Raw genomic sequence first — 21346 nt, 5'->3', positions numbered from 1 at the left:
TTGCTCTATTTATGTCGTGGCAAGGGATAAGAAAGGGAATGCTCACATCACCAGAAAACTTCTGAAGGAGAAGAAAGTGTCTTATGGAGAATTTCACTCAGCATTAGTTTCTTACAAAGAACAAAGAACTGCCAAAGCACTTTACATTTGTTTCCTAGACCTTATTAAAGGCACACTCTTACCCTGTGTTCATTCCTCAGGAAATAAAGCATTCTAGGTCTGCTTCTAGAGATTATCAGTGCTCTCTAATTGAGGTGTTGGAGATAAACATGTTCAAGCCAATTGCAAACACTTCAAAAGACTTTGCACAGTCCAGCACAAAGAGCTGCTGTAAACTGGCACAGCTCCACTGACCTATGGGACATCAGTGGGATACAGCTGATGTACAGCAGGTGGACATTTGACCTCTCTTGTTGGACATAACCTTTGACAAAGACTAACTGTGGGCATCATGGTCAAAATATTTAGGGAAAGGAAGTCAGGTGATGTGTCCCATCCTCAGTAAAATATATATGAGAGAGCAAATCAAACCAAAATCAAACCCACAGGCATGTCTGCTCCATCATTACTTACGGTATCTCATGACTAGAAGAACAAAAGCATACAGTCACTATTCCTTGTAGCTTGATGTGTCTCTCTCAAATGGTTTAAGAAATTAGACTTTTAATGTATCTGTCTAACACATAAATTGGCGCTTCCTGACCTGTCCAGTGCAAAGTACCCGTCTTACACACATCATCCATCTTTGTGTGAATGAATGAACTCTGCTTTCTGAGAAGCTTGGAACACTGGCTTAAACATTTTGTGGAGTGAAATCTTGACTTTTTCTCCACAAAAGGAATAGGCCTTGCTATAAAGCACTGTAGGGACAAAATTCTAGTCATAGAGCCATGTGGGTCACCAGCCCTTGAACTGCTGTGTGTGAGCACTGCTGAGCCCACCTGAGGGCCTGAGTCAGGATTTCTACCTGACCACACAGTGCACGACACCTCAATCCAAGGTAGCTTGCCCATTCTGCATAATTTTGTCCCCAGGGGTGTGGACAACTATTTTAGATGGTGCATCAGAGTTATCTCCACGGCTGCTAGATTAAGAAGTGTGTCAGAGATACATTTCAGCCCCATATCCCAATGAAGAGGTTTAAAATCACAGGAAAGGGACTGACAGCTGGCTGCCCATCTCTCCAAAATCCTGACAGGAGCAGCTCAGCCTGATCCAATGACAAGCTGTGGTTATGCAGGAGCGTAGGAATATTGAGGAGGGTTGGGTCCTGGGAAAGGAAAGCAGAAAGAAAAGTAGGAAAGTGTGTCTTTGAACTGCAAGACTCCTCAATGTCTTGCTTGCTTTTTGTTCTGAGTGATCAGGGCTATGAGAATGCCTTGGGAAACCAAGAATTGGTCGGACTTTTTAAAGGAAATAGCACAGGACATTTTAGAAATATATAACCTTTCCTAGCTGCTTCACAGAGGAAATGATTCCTAAGTATCCCTTATCTTAAAATTAAATAGGTGGCGATGGGAGAGAAACAGAACAGCTGTTTAGAGGCTGTCCTGAAAGAAAACAGAAAGGATTGTGCTCTTCTATGCTGTCCTGCTGCTTTAAAAAAACTTTTATAGGCAATTAAAAAGTGAAGCAGTGATAATAGTCTGACAAAATTCTTCCTTATCTTTGCTCCCTCACTTTACCTATCACTGCAGGAAGACCAGTTCACAGCTTGACCGTAACTTAGGTTGCAGCATATGAATCACTATCCTCCAAAAAGGTATTATTTACTTAAGAGTGATTAACAGGGATAAGAAGGGTCAGGGTGTTCCACTTCGTGCTGTTAGATGAACTAACTTGATGATAGGCATAATGCAATGGGTCTGGGAGAGCTGTACTGTGTGCCAAAATGATCCCATGCATTATCAGATCTTACCTACCCTTGTTTAAACTAAACATATTTGGCAGCTACTCAGTTACATTTTCCATATGGTGCAGTATCTTCTGAGCAGCAACTTGAATCAGCCTTTTTGAAGTCATATTTTGAGTTCTTTTCCTGCAATCCATATTTCTCTCAACAGTGAATGCTGAGTGCATTAATAAAAAAACCTAAGGAGTCTATGTGCTTTAATTAGTCTGTTCTTGTAGCTATTGTTATTAATGGAAGACCCATGTGATACCCAGTGGGGGAAAACCAAACAAACAAGCCTTTGAAAGGCAATTTAATTTTAAGAAGGCAAACAAATTACATCATTTGACTTAAAAAGAAGAAAATTGATTGATCTGATTCTCCACTCACCCATGTCATTTTTCTACCAGAGTAACAGAGCTGATGTAAGTAGAACTTTCCAGGATGAAGAACAGAACAGGGGAACAGACACAGGGTGTGTATTTATGCAAGTCTTTCAACATCAGTTCTGGGATGGGAGGGTGATCAGAGTTTGGAAGCCAATTCTGGAAGCTTTTCTGAGGACACTCAGTGTGAGTGCATTTGCTCAGCCCATGTAGGGTGGCTATTTTCTGAAAGAAAGACAGGGTAGAAAGAAATAGAAGAAGGGTGAAAAATAGTTTAGATCTGGAAAGGCTGGGATGTGAAACACATGTCATAGGATGACACAGTGGGATGACATACTGGATGAATAGTGAAGGAAGGAACATAGGAAATAATGAGTTGGGGGCCCATGTTTTTGGTTGGCGTGAGCTTACACTTTATTCTCTTCCTTCCAGCCTCCTTCCCAAACTCTGCAGGACAATATCCTGATTTCAGTACAACTCCTCAAAAACCTGGAAGCATGACTGGAAAACCAGATCATTTTATCCACTCACATGGGAACTGGCTGAAATAAAATGTACAGCAAGCCATTCTCCAATGACTTGTGATGTGAGAACAGGGAGTATGGGGAATGGGCAATAGTGATGGATTCATTCCTTGGCAGATCTTCTTGGCCATTTCCTTCCACACTCTACAACCCCGGGGAATTTAACAGCTCAGCTACTCCAAGCCTCTGGAAGTTTTGTTGGAGCAGGAAAAGTTACGCCAATTTCTGTTCCTTGCTACACCAACCAATGCTTTCATCTAGAGCACATTTTGATCCAGAGACTGTTTTTTAAAATTATCTCCTCAAAATGCTTTGATTTTTCTCAGAGATTTGAAAGATGTTGCTTGCTGACCCCATGATGACTTACATTCATGAACTTTTATTATATTTTTCCTGTCTATCCATATTTTAATCTCAAAACTCATGCAGCATTTCTGCAGGTTCCTTCCAATCTCTGCCAGGTCATTGAGGAAATCCTGCTCATTAGATTTGGTCACCCATAGTGTGAGAACTTCACCTCAGAATAATCTCCACAGCACATTTCCCTGTTCCTGCAAGGGACAGGGACTTCCTTTCCTGACCACACTCAGTTAATAATTTTATCAATTCGGCCAGAAATGTTAATGCTCTTTGAATAGATCATTTCCTTTAGCTGGAAATAATTTCTCTGGTTTAATTAGCAGTACAGGAAGCAGTTTTGCATAGATTTGATTATTTATTATTTCCTATTAGTGAGCAGCATATCCTGTGATATGCTGTGATATGATTTCCTAATTAGTGGGTCAAGTGTAAATTTCATTAGAATGAATGTCAAAGCCCTCGCTTTTGGCTTAAAATACTAAGTACAAAAATAGTTTGAAGTCAGTCAGAAGTCCTTCCTCCAAAGCACCTTTGGCATTGTGTTCTTATGTGACTTAGCAATCTTCATAAAGTATAAAAAATAGCAAAAATGCATTTATCTTGTGTTTCTGTTAGAGTTCTCCTAAGCTGGAATATACAGTATTGAAAATATCCCTGTGCCACTATGCTTCGCCAAAGGAATAGCCAGGAAAGAGGCCAGGACATAGAATACATCCCTCAAACACAACACTAATTACCATACATCTTATGCTAATACTGGAATATACCTAATTATCTGCACCAATCTGACCTTTAGGTCAGGTAAGGACAGGATTCATGACAAAGAAGAATTGGAAATTTTGGACCCCTTGCAGTGGATCACTCTGTGCTCCCATTTCACTGGCTACAAAAGGAACAGGAAAAAAGTGCAGGGGGGACATGATACTGTGGTAGGGGCAAATAGAAAGAAACTGAGTTATGGTTGTGTTTAAAAGTGATAAAAGAGAAAATAATAGAGTATTTTCCTGGAATTTTCAAGCACTCTTTTGTATTTTGGAAAGCTGTAATTAAAGTTGCACTCATCAGATATTTGTGGTCAATGAATTCAGCACTCTATCTTCAGAGTAAATCTCTGGATTCCTCTTCTTTACAAGGAGACCGGAACAGTGTTTCTTGGAAACACTTTTAGAAAAAGCTCTGTTTTCCCAATATTTCCTGCTGAAAAGCCGTCATTTTTCACCTAGGTCTGCTCCTCCTCAGCTTTGTGGAGGGGGACTCCCCACATTTAGATTCATTTCACTTTGGGACTGGAGATGCATCTGTTCTGGTGGGCCTGGTTCATGCAATCCAAAAGCAGCCTGGGTTATGTTGGACACTCAGGGATGTGCTCTGGGGCTGATGTGTTATTGACTGTGTCCTTCTCTGACACACACACACAGAGTCAGTAACAGCACTTTTATAGACTAATTCTTCCAGCCTTTCTTCATTTCTGTTAATTTTCTCGGAAGTCTTTGAAGCCAACAGTGTCAAGCGCTGTCTGAAGCATTCTAGGTATTATACCATTGTTGGTACTTTGCCATTTAAAGTAAGAAAGTTTCCTTTTTTTTGGCTAGTGACATGAATTGTCTGTAAATGCATCCCATACTTGCATGAGGCTTTTTGCCATTTTACCAGATGGAAATTTCATATCTAATTTAATGTCCATTAGGTCTTTTTCAGTGCCACTGCTTTCCAAGTATCTCCCTCCTATGAAGTTCATATTAACTGCCTGCCTGACCTCCCCTCCCACTATACAATTATCCACCCCTTTCTCTGCCTGAAGACCTTAAACAAAACATATATATGCACATTTAGTGCTGTGCACTCCTGATGCTTGTGTTGGATCCACCGACACCTGGTGAGAGCAGGCTGTGCTGGGATCAACAATGGATAAACAAGAGGCTGCTGCAATCAGTGTTTCCCTACTGGCAAAAAGAGGAGGAAGGATCATGCCAGGAGTGAGGCGCAGCAGGGTCACAATTCTGTTTCCCTCAGGAGCTGACAGCGATGAAAAAACGTGTATGGCTGCTGCAGGCGTTACTGCTCTGGCCAAGGTGGAAGCAGATTTTTTCCACTTCCTTGCACAGCACAACCACTCCATTAAATTAATAATCCAACCCTCAATGCCGCAGATGACAGAGGAGGCCTTTGAAACCTGACTGAACAAATGCTTCCAGCACGCAGTGAACTCTCGGCGCACACGGACTCCTCTCTCCATCAGGGAAATCATTCATTAGCCTGGCCTTGGATATCCTGCTGATCCGGGGGCCGGTGTGCAGCCTGTCAGCAGGAGCTTGCTGGGGACTGCTTTGTTTTGTGCCCATGCATTTTTAATTCCCTTCTGCCTGCCCCTTCATTAAGCTGTTGTTTCTTGAAGAGGGGTTCAGACCTCCCCAGAAGTGCAAGGGCCAACTTATCTCGCAGCAGGAGGTGGGAAACATGCTCACCGCCGGCTTGGGTTCTAAACACTGACTAGGAGAGGAAATTTATCTTCTACAAATTATAGTGAACAAGGAAGGGGATGAAATTCATATAAGTCAGGCACAGGAGGGGTGAGCAATCCTGTTGAATAATCATCTACATAAGCCCCACTTAAAACAGGTATTTACAGTGGTAGAAAGGCTGCATGGGGGTTGGAGCATAAAAAGATGATTTATTTTTGCACATTTAGAAATCCAGGCAGGACCATAATAAGTATTGTGAGACTGTTGAAATTACCACTTACCAAGTGCTGATACCAGGTATTACCAAAATATGTCTTTACTTTAGAATCCAATCTTGAAATATTTGAACCAGCAACCCAAGCTAGCATCCCACCTTAGAGGAGCCTAATCATAAACCTGGATGAAGGATCCTACAGGCTCCAAAGGGTCTGTTTCTGGGGAAAGAGCACAGGTACTGCATGTGAGGCTGTGAGCCTGCACACTGAAAACCCCAGGACATGATTTCTGCTGCAGGAGCTCTGCAGCTGGCACAGAGCACTGGGAATAGCTAGGTAACTTCAGGGGCCCTCTCCAATCTGGTTTTCACAGTATGGATGACAACCAGGATTCCTCTAAAGATGCCTCAATGCATTGCTGGGTTCAACCTCTGCAGGACAGAGCTTCAGCCTTGCCATTTAAATATTAACTGTTGTATTAAACAATTGTCATTGAGCTTACACCCCTAATTTATTATTGGGGAATGTCTTGCTTTGCCATTAGTAGGGAATACATGCTGCAAGAACTCACAGTTTGACAGAAGAACAGGGAATCTGATGAATGATGAGGTTTACTTGCACATTTTTAATCCAGTCTGAATGTAAATTTCTTCAGCATCCAGGGACTGTTTGGATCCAGTTTTTCTCCAGGCCCATCTCTTCTTTTTTCAGATGACTGTTATTTTTTGAAACATAACACTGTGCAAATAAAAGTGAAGCTGTACTTGATTGTCAAGAAATGTATGGAGAACATCAGTAGTGTAGGGAATATATGCTCAGGGAATAAGCCTTCAGCAGGAATGCTAATTTAGTTATAGTTTTTTAAAGCTGACTGCAAACAGCTGGGTAGCATTAACTGTATTAGGAAAACAAGAAAGGTGGAGCAAAAATCTAGGGGACTAAGGTATGGCAGTGCCAAATATATGGAAAAGATTTGGGATATGTGAAATGTACTGCTGCTGGACCCACACTGTAATAAGGATGATATGGTGTGAAGCTATCTCTGAGATTTCCTAGCACACTGAAAGACTTGTGGAACAATGGCTATGGCTTGTGACAGGCCACTCTCTTTATAACATGGCAGGGACACAGAAACTCTGGTGAAAATAACATGTACTGTGTTCTTCTGTAGAGTCTTCAGTCCCACTAGAGAGGAGAGCCTGACAGTCCTTTATTCTCTTTTCACACACATGCTGCAGCTACTTAAAAAGTCTGCAGATTCAAAGCTGAGAGATTAGGTTTAAACTACATGTGTTCCAGCTGCATAACACTTTGCAATTTACATTTTCTAAGATCTGTACAAATGTTTATTAATTAGACTGAATCCCAGCAACACCACTCTCACAGTGGTAAGAGCTTTTCTCTGTTTTTTATGGATAGATGGAGGCAAAAAAACCCTCAGGAGCAGACTGCAATACTTAGAACCTCATGTAAGTAGATCCATGTTCATGCTGTTTCCATAGCTCAAGTGCAAGTTTCGTGGACTGTGATGTTAAGCAAAAATGCTTTGTAAGGAGCTGGTTACTAGTGTGAGTAAGATGTTCAAAGTATGGCCCTTTTGTGGCTTGCCCAAGACCACACAGTGAGTTAGGAACAGAGCTGGGATTTTACTTCCTTTAACTGATTTTCTCACAATTGTGGTTTCATTGCAAACTTCTTGGGTTACTTTCATAATTTTTATATTGCTCAATGTCTCTATACCTTATTTTAGATTGGTTTTTAGGCTTATTAGAGATGGGCTTGAGGTGGGACAGCAGATGTGTTGCTTCTTGACTCTCTGGGGACACTAAGGTGTGTGTACATTCCACCAATTGCCCATTTATCTACTTGTGGAAACAACAGTTGATGTAACAACCCATGAGAGGTGATTGAAGCAACCTTTCTTTAGAGCTAGACACCTAATCAGAAGCAATTTGTCCACTGGCATTCATGTTTTTATGTTCACATATTTACTCTTATTATCATGTTCTTCATGTGTTTCTTCACAAGATGACCATTTAAAATGCATTTGAAAAACCCATTAAGGAAAATTTCTTTTTTTGCACAGATTTGTACAGAATTTTTTTAGATGGTTTTAGCTCTCCTCCCAAAGAAATGGCTTATAAAACTCACTAAGATGTTCATGTTTCAAAGCATGAAATCAGAGTGTCACCAAGAAAGTACAGCTGACCTGTGCTATGTATTACCACTTTCAGGCCATTTCTGACTGCTTATCCCTTCACATTTGCCAGAAGTTACTGTTCTGTCAGATCTTCTAGGTTAAATAATTAATTAGGAGTTTCTTTAAAAATAATTAAATAGAAATTTCCTTAGTCTCTGGCTTCCTCCTTTGCACTACTGTTAAAAAAATGTAAAAAGCCAAACTGTAATAAGTTTCATGTTATTCTTAACACCCTAACCATATCATAGAGCTGAGCTAGGAAGCAAAGGGAGACAGAGCTGAACTGGCAGGACTTGGAGCTGAGAAGAGTTTCCTTTAGCAGACACAGAGACAGGGAGCAGGGATGGGGAGGAGACTGAGGAAGGCACTTGCTGTAGCTGGGTCAATAGTAGCAGATTTAGGTGGGCCAAGTGTGCCCAAATTGTATCACTAAGTGTAAAATTTGTATTAAAGTTTGGTTTGGAATTTGCTTTTGGAGAGCAGTTGAAAACCCATTCTCTAAAATTAGCTTTTAGAAAGTATTCCTGTTTATAAAGTTCATTCACTAGCATGTTTATGGAAAGTGAGCCCAGAAGGGAAGGAATGCAGTAAAAGTACATTCATTTGAAAATTCAAATAAAAATATTTGCTTTGAATCAGAGGCTTTTTTCAAGCCTTCTGTGCTCTTTGTCCAGTTTCTTAGTACTTTTGTTGTCCAGCAAAACAGTCACTGAACTATTCTCATTACTGCACAGTACATGTGAGAGAAGACTCCTGCCTGTTGTGTTGGTCTTGTTTGTGAAAATGGAAAATTGTTATTTAAAAATAAACACCAATAAAAACAAAACCCAAAGAGACAACATCTCCCAGTTCCAAATTCACCCCCCATTTTGGGAAGCTGAGTATCAGCAACAGCTGGGAGCTGTTACTGTTCCACAGACAGTATTGATAACACTAAATCCAAAAAAAATTAATCAAACCTTCACCAGACTGACTTAAAATAATGAGGTTCCTAAACTGACACTTTTAATTTGTCTTCTGGATTCTGAGAAGGGCTCACTAAGTAGTAATCAGTGAATAGGATTACCTTTTAATTTTCCTTTAAAATTTATGTTCACCGCTGCTGGCTGCTTGCTCTATCCTGCCCCTCAGGCATTGTTCAGCCATGTTGCCATTCCCTATTTGGTCAAGGAAGGAGGGAGAAAAAAACATGAAAAGAAAAGGAAGGAAACTACTGGAACGAATAAGAAAGTGGCCCAGGAGGCAGATCAGCAGAGTAATGGAAGTGAAAATTGATGTTGTTACTTCCTCAGTTCCTTACACATCTGGTAATGCTAATCAGATCTCAAATCCTCTGAGCAGTCACTTCATATGTTGATACACATGGGGTTGATGATAATGCACTTGGATAACTGGGAGAGTTGAGCCACAACATCACTGTTTTATGGGATCCTCTCTTATCTCCTTGTCAAGCAGTGCCAGGTTAGGCGTGGGTCACGGTGGGATAAAGGAACCCCAAACTGCCCGTAGGTCTCCATCCTCAGGGAAAACACTACTCTGCTGCCCTAATAGTCACTTTCTGGATTGAAAAGCACTTTGATCACATCATACGTTAAGAGCTGCATAGCTGCAAATGCAAAGTCATTCCTCTGATTTTATTGTATCTGCTCAGCATGGAGCCAGATTCCATGCAGTAAGAATTAACCTTGTTATCTCTATTAATTACTTCTATTTGGTTACTTAAACGCACAAAGTCTATCTAACTTCTTATCTCTATTAGTTATGAAGGGAGACTGATGAAATCCCTTCACAAATTATATTAGAAACAAATGTTTTCCACCAGCTTTGATCATTTTTTATTGGCGAGCTCTTTGTTTTCATCCTTTTAAGCAAGAAAGACCACTGTGTAAGGAGGTGGACCAGAGCTGCTGATCTGAATACACTGATTTTTTGAGAACTTTGGATCCAGAAACTGATATCTAAGAAAAAATAAATACACTGGGAGGCAAGGACACCCTTTTATCTGAGCCCGTTTCAAGCTCTGCAGAGACTGCGATGTGAAGGGGAACACAGGTCACCTGATTTCTCTTTCAATGTTTTTTATGAAATGTATGTAATGGATTTGTTTATTTCTGCTAGCTAGGCAGATCTGCAAACTACCCAGGAGACAATGTGAGAAAAATTGGCCTGGCAGGGTCATTGACATCTCCAGAGATGTGTTAATCCAGTACCTTCTGCAAACACTAGAATAGTGTCATTAAGAGTTTTAAGAAGTCAATCAAACCATTTCCCACGTTCATGTGTCTTTAGCTGTGTGTGGTAGGAAAAGGATCCAAAGAGTTTTCTCTCATGTGTTTGCTTTCATGGCAATTAATTGAACTGTTCCCCAGAGCTTTCACTTTAGGGGTTTCATGGTACAGAAAATTTAGTGGGCTTTATTCTGTTGCTGTAAAATGTGCAAGAGTTACTGTTCAAAGATGTATTTAAAGTTCTCCTTGTTTCATGTAGGAGCTGGTGAAAAATCATAATTTCTGCTGGAAATAGTTTTACATTCCATATCTTGTTCCGTCACCTCCTTGTTTATCTACTAATTTACCTTCAGAAATAAAACTACTTCAGAAGATGCTGTTTGGTTTGTGGATTGTTCATTTACTTAAAAAGAAAAAAAAAAAAAGAACCAGTGTTTTCACATGACTACTTAGAAGGCCAAAAACCCCATTTTCTTCTGAGTTCTTCCTTCTCTTATTCAAAAGAGAACATCAAAGTGGGCATTTACCTCAGCAACTGTGAATTGCATATTTTAGGGTTTTAATGTCTGATATGCTATCTTTTATTCTGTGCATTTGGTGAGGATCTTAAAATGCCTTACAATATCTTCTTCACATCATGAAAGCTATTTTGTAGACTGAGAAAGTTAAACCAAACAAAGCTCATTTCTAGCAGAGTCAAAATTTCTGGACTAAAGTTTAGAAGCCTCCAACTGCACAAAGCCATCTTCTTTTGTATGTACCTCCTATAATATGGTACAGTCATATTGTTACACATTTACGGACACTGATGACTCCTACTTTTTGGACAGTCTGAGTGCTCAGCATTTCAGAACAACTTTATTCTTTCTGTTTCTCTATCCCAAATGACAGCTTGTAATTCTCTTTGGTGATGGCAATACAGAATTTGGACTTTCAGACTCTTGACCACCTTGATTATATCCAGAGATAACAGGACGTCCTATGTCCTTCAGTGATAGAGATGGAGTCTCTTCATGGATATTTGTCAGCTATTTATGTTTCCCTACTGTGCCTTCCCTGAGATTACACTCCAAAAACATCTGTGCAATTATGCCATGTGATTCAGAGTCTAATGGCTTACATGCCCTGATTGCCTCACTTAAAAAAAAAATGGTCATATCAGAAAGATTTTCTTCAGCTGGATGACTTTTGTGCTTCACTCTTTGTATTCAGTTTCAAGTCCAAATGAACCCCAAATAACAAAAATCTCTTAGTCCCACATGGTTTCAATACAAAATCATGTTTTGTGTTCATTTCAAAATAGGCCCAGGTTAGTTCAAAAGATTCATGGACCTTGGCAAACTTTTCAAGGAGCATGATTTAAGTTTCTGTGTTTGTACTGTGTGGTTTTATTGTTTCTCATGGTCTCAGTTAGGAATATAGCATGGATTCACTCTGCATCAACTATGCTGATATCTGGCCTGCATTTGATGGTTGATGCTCATGTTTTGATTCATATCTACCACTATTCCTATATGCACAGCTGAGCACTTGTTTAATCTAAAAGATTGACTTTCCTTAGATCAATTAAGAATTTGGTTTCACTTGTAAAATAAACACATTCAGAATTACAGATGGAGAAAGAGACATCTAAGGTCAAAGAACTTAGGAACTTGGCAGAGCCTCAGAGGAACTATATCAAAGAAACGAATATAAACTCTTTAAATATGGAAGGAAGGCTAGTAATTTGAGTTAGAGACAAATTTGGTTGACTTACGAGCTTTTCAGAGCCTTTGAAACAAGGAGGAAGGATGCAGAACTATCCACATCCACATCCTCTTTCCTGGTCTCAATTTCTTGGGATGCAGTGGTATGACACAGGATACAGGGGGGTAAATAATGTTTTTCTTGTCTTAATATTGGCAAACTAGAATTTACCCAGGTTTTTAATTCATGATCTTGAGTATCAGCCAGGTATTTGAGACATTTTTATTCATCCCACAGAATGTGTTTCTACTGAGTATTACTGCATTGCTGTAAGGATCTATGTTCTGAAATTTGGACTCTGATCCAAATTTTTTCCCTGTTTGGGTGGGCTTTAGATTTTGCTTCATAATTAGGGTTATTAGGAGAGATGCACTGATAATTATTTGCATTGCTATATTCCAAGTTGTTTCCTAAAGTGAACCAGAACCCAGCATAAAGAAGCACCGTTTTGCTTTACAATTTCTGCATTTCTGTTTTGTGATATCTCATTTCCTTCCAGTCAGAGCTCTGCTGTTTAGGTACTACTTCAGCAAGAAAATATGAGAAATAAAATCAGAGTGAAATAAATCTATCTTCATCTCATTTCTCTCTGCCATTCACAGATGTCAAGTGAATACAATAGCTCTTTGAGATGACGGACCCATGTGGGGCAGCAGCTCCAGTGACCCGAACACCACGGTGTACAATTCTGCAAAGATTACATAGCAACTGCAGGAAAAAAATGGTAAAAGCTTGGCACAAAGGTATACTTTCAAAAGCACCCCTTTATTTATATAAGCATGTGTACACATTCCTCAAGATAGCTCAGAAGCTGGAGATTTTGAGGTCTCTCTGAACAGTGTGTCAGTCATTACTCAGCATGGAGATGCATTTGCAGCATTGGCTGTAGCTCACGCAAGCAGGAGGACTGTGTGTTACAGGTCTTCTCCCAGTGGTGTAGCTAAAATCACCAAATCACCTCCTCCCGGTGCAGCTGGAAGCAGTGCTCCTCTCTGCCTGGCTCAGATTGCTGCTTGTGTTTTCAGTTTTAGCTGGCTGAAAATGTTCTATTTTATAAATTTTTTTTTTGCATCAGTAAATAGGGTTTCATCAGCAATTACATTTGTCAGAAGGAAATGCAGAGGTGGAGCTCCTCAAAAGAAGAACCCTTATCTTAAGAAGTTTCCAAACACAAGCTTTGCGCTCTGTTTTGGAAATTTCATAAGAGCTTCTGGATCAGTTTCTGGCTCTTACTTTGTGTGTCTGTTTATGCAAAGAGGCGTTTCAACCCTGATTGTGTAAAGGGCATGACCATGGACTTCCAATCAAAACCAAAATGGCAACACCTCTGAATCAAAACCTGTGTGATCTGGAGCACTTCTGACAGCTGATGAGCCTAGGGAGAAATTGAGCACTATCAACAGTTTATCTCCTTAAAGACGAGCTCAGGGCCACCTCGCAGTTTGGAAAGGGGAAAGTTTGGATGCACACTTTGCTGGATAGTCTCTGAAAATCCCAAAGGCATAATCCTAAAAATCTTTTTCCAGTGGAAGCCGTGGTCGCTCCAGAGCTTGTCCCACCCTTTGGCAGCAGCGCACAGAGGCCTGGCTCTGAGCAGACCACCCTATTTCCTGGAAGCCATTTACTGCTGCAAGTCACAGGAGACATAAAACTCTTTCTAGAGTACCTGGAAGAATGTAGACCTAACCCTATTTTTTGTCACCCTTAGCTGGGTTTGGTGAGAATTTACTTGGCTAAACTGGCAAAACTACCATGTATTTTTTCTTCCAAGAAAAAAAATTCAGGGGAGAAAAAGGATTGTAGGTTTACATAAAAGTGAATTAGAAACACAAATCTATATTTTCACCAAGATAAATACAAGCAAAATGTAGCCTGATACTTTATTAATTTCCCATTTTAATTCAAATTCTCGATATTTTCTCTTCAAAAATAATTTAAAGCCAGTGAATATTCATTAAAACATCTTAGTGGCAGTTTATGAGTATGTTATGAACTACATTATTATTTATTATTAATCATTTATTGGTGAACTGAAAATTCAAGAGGTCAAATAGAGTTGGCATTTAATAGCTGTTTTTCACTAAAAAGATCATTTTTTCAGCAGATTCAGTTTGTAATGAGAATTAATTTTTGGGTTGAGTTCTTATCAGTTTGGGAACGTTTGACTCCCACAAGCTGAGGAGAGAATGTGGAGGGAACACTGACAACCAGCAGTAATTCTTTATTGCCTTCCTATGGGATGTACATTTGGTTTCCCCAGGATAACCAGTGTCATGCTTGTCAGCAGTCCATAAAACAAAGCAACCCTTTCTTTACCCTTCCTTTATGCGCCTGGAGCCCCACCAGTTTCTAATATCTCAGGATCCAACAGAGTGCTTGTAGCCTTTACCATGAATGCATTTTGTGCTTCTGTGGTCCCTGTCCTCAGGGAATCTCAAAACATTTTATGTATGCTCATGGTTCAGTGGACTCTATAGTATTCCCAGGAAGTAAAATAAATTAAAAAACATAAATCCCCCAATTTGGAGAAGCATGTGTCAGAGGACCCTGTTAGCTGTGCTCATTAAAACAGCCAGCACAGATTCCAAAATCCAGAGTGAACGATGTGCAGCTCCTGCTCTCCAGCCCCCCTCCTGTGTGAGCTGTTAGTCTTCACAGATGCTGATGTGGCTTCCTTTCCTGTCCTCTGCACTAAATTACCTTTATTGGCTGTAAGATACCAGAGTGGATTTCCTCATGTATTTGTGGGTTTACATCTTTCAGCACAGGTTACTGTTCTTCATGTCTTGGCTCTCCATCCTTATCTCCCTCACAGCAGTTTCTGGGCTAATGCTTTAATAAATTCACATTTTGGTAGATCAGAGTCCTTCTAAAGGAAAAGGTGCAAGTAGAAATAAAATGCTGAAGGTGAACATCTCAAAGACAACAGAGAAAAAAAAAGGAATAGATGGTATCTCTTGTAGTGACATTTCTTAAAAGGCTTCAAAAGTTTCTGGAATCTTCTCACCAAATTCATCCCATCTGAGTGCATGCAGACATCTATTTTTAGAGTAATGCCTAAAGTCACAGGTGTTTCAGGTTTTAAGAGAAGATATTTTTACAAGGGCAGATGGAAGCCTGGATCTAACCCTGTATTTCAGGTTAGCCAAACTCTCACAGAGCAGGAATAAGAATAGCTCTGTGCTGCACCGAGCAGTGTCACGGGGGCATCCGTGACTTCAGCTTCCAGTCAGTGCAGTGAATGAGTTTTACTGACACAAACACAGTGAGTAATTGGGCTTTTAAGCCTTTCCAGAGAGCAGAGCTAGGGGTGCAGGTGGCAGTGTGAAGGTGGAGGCCGTGCCTCGCCGTGGTCATGGAGCTGTGCAGGGCTGCTCCTCCGTGCCAGAGCGCTCCGGCGGGGCGCTCGCTCCGAGCCACAGGTGTTCTGCACTGCACAAAGCCTCCACAGATCAATCACAAATGTTTCTGTAACTATAAAGAGGATTAAAAGGATTTTTTAACATAGTGGGTCGGCCTCACTGCTGGTGAGATTGCCAGCATTTAGCAGAAGAGGGGGAGACCAGGGTAGCGGGGTGGAGCAGGGGCTCTGGGGAAGCCACACGGTTCCTTTCAGGGGGTTTATGATCCTAATGTGGATCTGTAGCACTTTCAACTGGAACTCATTAAGAATTCATGAAGCAGAAAATGTGAGGCGCTCTGGAAATGAGGGCTTTGAAAGGCCAAATGTGAGCTGTAAATAAAATAGAGTGGGTATTCAGTTTTGGCTATTAACTATCTCAGAATATTTTCTCAGATCAGCAGATCAAGCTTTCGACTAAAAACTTACTTCTAAAAACAAAAGGTGATATAAAAGGAATTCTACAGACTCCTAAGGCAGAGAGCAGATAAAGAGCATAATCAGATATTGTATGTCTCAAAAACATGAGAGCTTATTGATTAGAAGTGCTGAACAGTGCTATTCATTCTGGCTCTGATTGAGCAGTGTACCAAAGCATATGTTTATCTTTAGGCATGTTTTGAAATCCCATTGACTTCAATCACCATTGACCCCTGTTACTGAAATGGGACCCTTGGGAAGACACAGCTTTCCTAAATATTATGTGTATAAACAAGAGAATCAGGAACACCCACACTTGAGAAAGCCAGCAGCTTAAGCAGAGTGCACCAGGATCACTTAGAAGTTACCTTCTAACTTTGGTGGTGCTAGAGCTATCAGTCATTCATCACTGTATTTTATGGAGGCCAAGACCTTTGTAAGAGAACATTTTATATGCTGCTATATTAATTTGAGGCCCTCTTTAGAGAAAGGCCTCATTCCCTTCATTTGTCATTGCTGCTTTAGGACATGGACACCAAGTCATTTCAAGAGTTTGGGGGTAAGTGAAGTGTTGGACAAGCTTTGTAGTGAGGCCCCTTCAGGAACAAAAGTGCAGCTGTGTGCCAGATGAAGTAACATCACTTGGTTTGCAGCCCTGTTCCCTCCTTTTGCAGGTGTGATTTTGTGCTGGTGTTTAAATGCAGCCACAATATTTACCCTAGCTATGGTAATTTTCCATTGGAAACTTGGACTTTTCTGCCAGAAGTGATTTGAGCATAGTGGTCTTTTCTCCTTTGTCTTCTGTGTTGAATTTGGTGAATATTGATGCTACTGAAATTTTTACTCAGAACTCTTCAAGGATAGCAGTCCAATCCATTATTTCAACAGTGCAATAATAAAAAATAAATGTTTGCTAGCAACCTATCAATCAAAAGTTTGGATCAAATAGTGAGGAACATTTACAGTAGATCTAGAAAAGCAAAGCCTTTCTGTGCATCAGGCCAGTCAGTGCACAACACAATTTAGTCTGAAGAAATCAAGAGTATTAAATCTGGGAATAATAAATCAAAAAAGGGAATAAAATCTCTCCTGCTTATGGGAACACCTGTTAAAAGTAAACTGAAGTTAAACAAGGAACTCTCAGAGGAGCTGATTATTGCCCATAATTTTCAATGGTGGTTTTTCCACTTAAAAGAAACACTTAGCAGCTTTCAAGAACATGTTAAAATTTTCACTTACAATTTTAATGCAAATATTGGTCTCTCTGGTCAGACTCCTCAGTTCCTGCAAGGGGTGAGGGTTATTGAACATATGAAAAAACTTGAAAAACTCTGAGGACTGGACAGATGAAATAGGAACTAACTGGAAAGAAGAACATGGGCAGCTGATACCTCAGCAAGATGATGACTCATTGAAACATGAAATTCGATTCTTTTATGCAAAATATTCTGATGTTCTTTAAAGTATATGAAAAAAAATAAGAAGAATTCAAATGTTAAAAATGGTGGTTTGAGTATAAGCAAATTAACAGCACACATCAAATATGAAAATTGCTTTGCAGTTCAGGTGATTTCGCGTGTATCTACTGACACATTTGGGGAGTGCCTAATATCAATTTGTCTAGAATAAATTTGGTGTTAAATTTAAGAGGTTTCATGTTTGAGTATCTGAAATACCAAAATTTCATGACCACTACAATGGTTAAAAAAGTTGATTTACATCAGTTTTGCAGTGATTAACTTGTTATAACTGAGTGTTGATGTTTTAGTTTGCTGGGAGATTATAACTGCATTGCATGAGAAAAATTTCAAGCTCAAGATTTTAAGCCCATAAAGTCATTGAAAAATATGTGTTGGGATAGAGTTTTTAAAGATAATTGGAAATCCCTTTCCAAATCACAGATATTCAATAAGGTGCCTGGAGATGTTAATGTTATACCCTGAAAAAGACCATATTAAAATTATTATTGTCTAGATTCTGGGGGACTTTTTGCCTCTTGTAACTACACTCATAAATAACCGTAATGGGCCTTCTTTAAATCTGTCCTAAATAAGACCCCTTTTTCTCTCTCATTTTAGTGCTTAATTCTTTCCCCAACCCAGAATCTGGTAATATCTTGGAAAATGTGGACTGATAAATTTCTGAATTACCAGTACTGCGCTTTAAATATTTCAACTTTGTATTTTATCTTGCTCTTTTAATAGAATTGCCCTTCTCACATGAGCTCCTTTCATTGGCCTAACATTACATCACAACATTCAGTTGCTCTGACTTTATCAGCAGGACGTTGTGTTTGTCATCTCACACCTGCCCGTATCTTTTGTTTCCCACTTGTGTATTCTGCTCTGAATTCTCCCAGATAGATTAATCTCATTCTTTATACCCTTTTTTGCATCTTGGATTTGCTCCTTCTTTGTGGTGCCCCTTCCTCTTGGGTTACTCACTGAGAATGCCATCAAGTTTGGGGTAGCTCAGCTAAAATCTTCTGTCCCTCAGCAAACTCTTTTGGATATGAGAACAGTCTTACCAAATGGCTCACAAAGCACAAACTAAATTTATTTTACATCTCAATTCTTGGCAGAAGAAATAAAATGCAATAACAAGAATTGTAATAAAACATTAATGTTTCTATATTTTTGTTAGGGATGGCTATTTAACATAAGGTCTTATTGTGCCACACTTGCTGAACCTGAGTATTTTAAGAAACACTAAAAGGCTTCACAAAAAAAAAATGTTCTGCCGTCATAGGTGATAAATATTCACTTTTGTGTGCCCTGAATACTTCAGTTCTTGGTGAAAAAGTTTTAGCCTCACTAAAATTAAAAGAGGTGATCGTCACTTTGGATCAGCCCAGATGGAAACAACTGTGGTAATTTCATGTGGCCATCTCACAGCTGGCAGAGTCCACAGAGTGCCCAGCAACCTCTCCTCTGAGGCTGGGGATGTGGCTGAGCAAACAGGGCAGAGTTATGTCCTTTCTGACAGGTGAGTCAGAGGCATAACCATGGTGACAGCAGTGAGGTGTCTGTATGTTCTTCCTTCTGCTGGGTTTTGAAAGAAAATTAGGATGATGTGAAAGTGTAAACATGCCTTGTGTTTTCCAAACAGACCAAAAACAGCTGGTGCAATGTTGTTGGAAAGACTGCTGAGGTTCTTAAAAGGTTTTGTACAACCAGGGTGCATTGTGCTCTGTATCATTCAGAGGCATTTCTTACTTTCTTGGTGAATGAGGAGGTCTCTCATACAAACTGCTCCGCTGCAAGATTGCTGAGAAAGAAATGTAACAAGGGCAAAAGGAAACTGCAGGTCCTTTAAACTAATGCCAATGTGCAGGATTCTAAAGTGTTGCCAGAGAAGAGACAGTTCTGGCTCTACACCTTAGCTCATCTCTGAAGACTGAATGCTATGAAGGAGAATGGGATGTATTTTGGAGTCAGATGCTGACATACTTGGTTTCATGTAGGGATTCTTTACTTTCCCAAGTAGAACTTCTAGCTTCTTCTTTTACACATCTAGGAATGGCCTAAGTGTTAATCAAAACAAATATTTTGTTGGGTTTTTTAGGTAGGAGTCCTTGCAGCACCTGAGTTTTAAGTAGCACTCTCAGATTTTCTTGCTCGTCCCGACCTCTTGCCTGAGAGTGCAATCTTCAAGGATGACAAGCTGGGAGCTTTGCTATGATCGCCCCAAAAATCTGGGGTCCTGTTGCTCGGCCACACACTGAACAGGGAGAGTGGAAGCCATCAGAGTTCATAATCCCCTAGGAGCTGTGACAGTGTACAAGGGGGAGCATCCATGGTTTTTCTGGTCTCCCACCACAAAGCCTGCCTTTAGCCTCTTGGTTTGATGTGCTGTCCCAAGGAATGGAGCCGCACTTTCCCTCTTTCTTCAGACTGGTGCAGGAGCAGGGTGGCAGGACGAGCTGTGGGATGCCAGGCTGGGACACTCAGTGCTGCGGGGCCCCTTCCCTGTCACCAGGAAAACATGTTTTCCAGTTCTTTCTGAAACGCAATCATCGCCCTTAGCAACTGGGTGCCTTAAAATGTATTTATTACAGCTCCAGAGAAAACAGTAGTTTGCTTTTATATATGGACACCATAGTGACATAACAGTAAACTTACAGCAATTCTCTGTGTTGCTGCCATTTACAGTGGTTGCCTCAGGAACTGCAAATAAAGTTACATGTTTTATTTGAGCATTTGAAAAGGGTCACTGTGAAGTAACTTAGACCAAAAATGCAAGCTTTGGTAGGAAAGGATAGAAAGTCTACAAAAGGCTCCATTAATAGGAGTGGTTTTGAGATTTTAAAAAGGCAAAGGTAAGTTAGAACTTATAAAAAATAATTTTGCTATGTTTCCCTGAAGCATCTGCAGTCTATCACCAAGGGTGTTATATTAGTCAGACCACCAGCAAGGGAAGGAGAAACAAAGTTGATGATGTCTTTTCAGCTTTTTAATTGTACAAAAAACTTCGACATCATTGCTGTAAAAGAGAGTATGATTTTTTCAATGGTATAATTTTTGAACTTTGAATGTCATCAACTCAAAGCAAAAAAAAGAGAAGAAAAGATTGCAGAGTGCAGAGTTTAACCAAAACCTTTTTTTTCCTCCCAGCTTTCACAAATATGGTGAGTTTGTAGCTTTTCATATTTGAATGTTTCAGTGATTTGATTGAAAGAGAGAAACCTATCAACTACAGTGAAGAACATTTAATATTTCCATAATACGGCCATTGTCCATCTGACTTCAGGATGCACTCCAGACCACATTCCATTTGGTTTGCTAGTTCTAAATCCACAGCAACTGTCCTAAATGTCAAGTCTATGGGTGTTATTACGATCTGAAAGCAGACCTGGTTCACCAGATTTTAGGGAAGGTTTTAGTTACATCATACTCCTTGTTGGTGGACTTGCACTTCCACCAGTTCCTGCCAAGCAATTGCATTAAATCCAAAGACTTTTGTCTGAGCAAACAAGATTTTAGCAACTCCCACAAAGCAGGATTCTAAAATAAGAGTTTTGACATTTTGAAGAAGTTAATCTGTGTTCTAGACTGGATCCATTCTACAGAAGAAGATTTGCATTTGAGTAATCCAGGCTGAAAAATGAATGGATTTGTAATCTTTATACACAGAGATGTATAAAATGTTAATGAATACTGCACTTTGATACATGGCTGCATTAAAAGTAGCAATTACCAAGAAACAGATTTCACATATTCCAAGGGAAAAACAGCTTCTGCTGTTCTTTTGCAGGCAGAGTGTTTGTTGAATATAATTTTATGTAGTTAAAAATAAAAAAAAATTAAAAATAGAAAAATAAAATCCATTGCAGAGGTAGAAGCTGCCTTTGCACCCTATAGTATGAGTTTAAAGATCCTAATGCTTTACAATATCCATAGAATATCATCAAACTGACTGTGTAAAGATGCATAAGAGATTAATTGGCCACCCACTTCTTCAAACTTCACATTGCTGATAATTAAGCACGTGGAAAGAACAGCAAGGTTTAATGAC

This window comes from Taeniopygia guttata, chromosome 3, assembly GCF_048771995.1.
Source record: "Taeniopygia guttata chromosome 3, bTaeGut7.mat, whole genome shotgun sequence".
In the NCBI taxonomy this organism is placed as follows: Eukaryota; Metazoa; Chordata; class Aves; order Passeriformes; family Estrildidae; genus Taeniopygia; species Taeniopygia guttata.
This window is presented reverse-complemented; position numbering follows the sequence as displayed.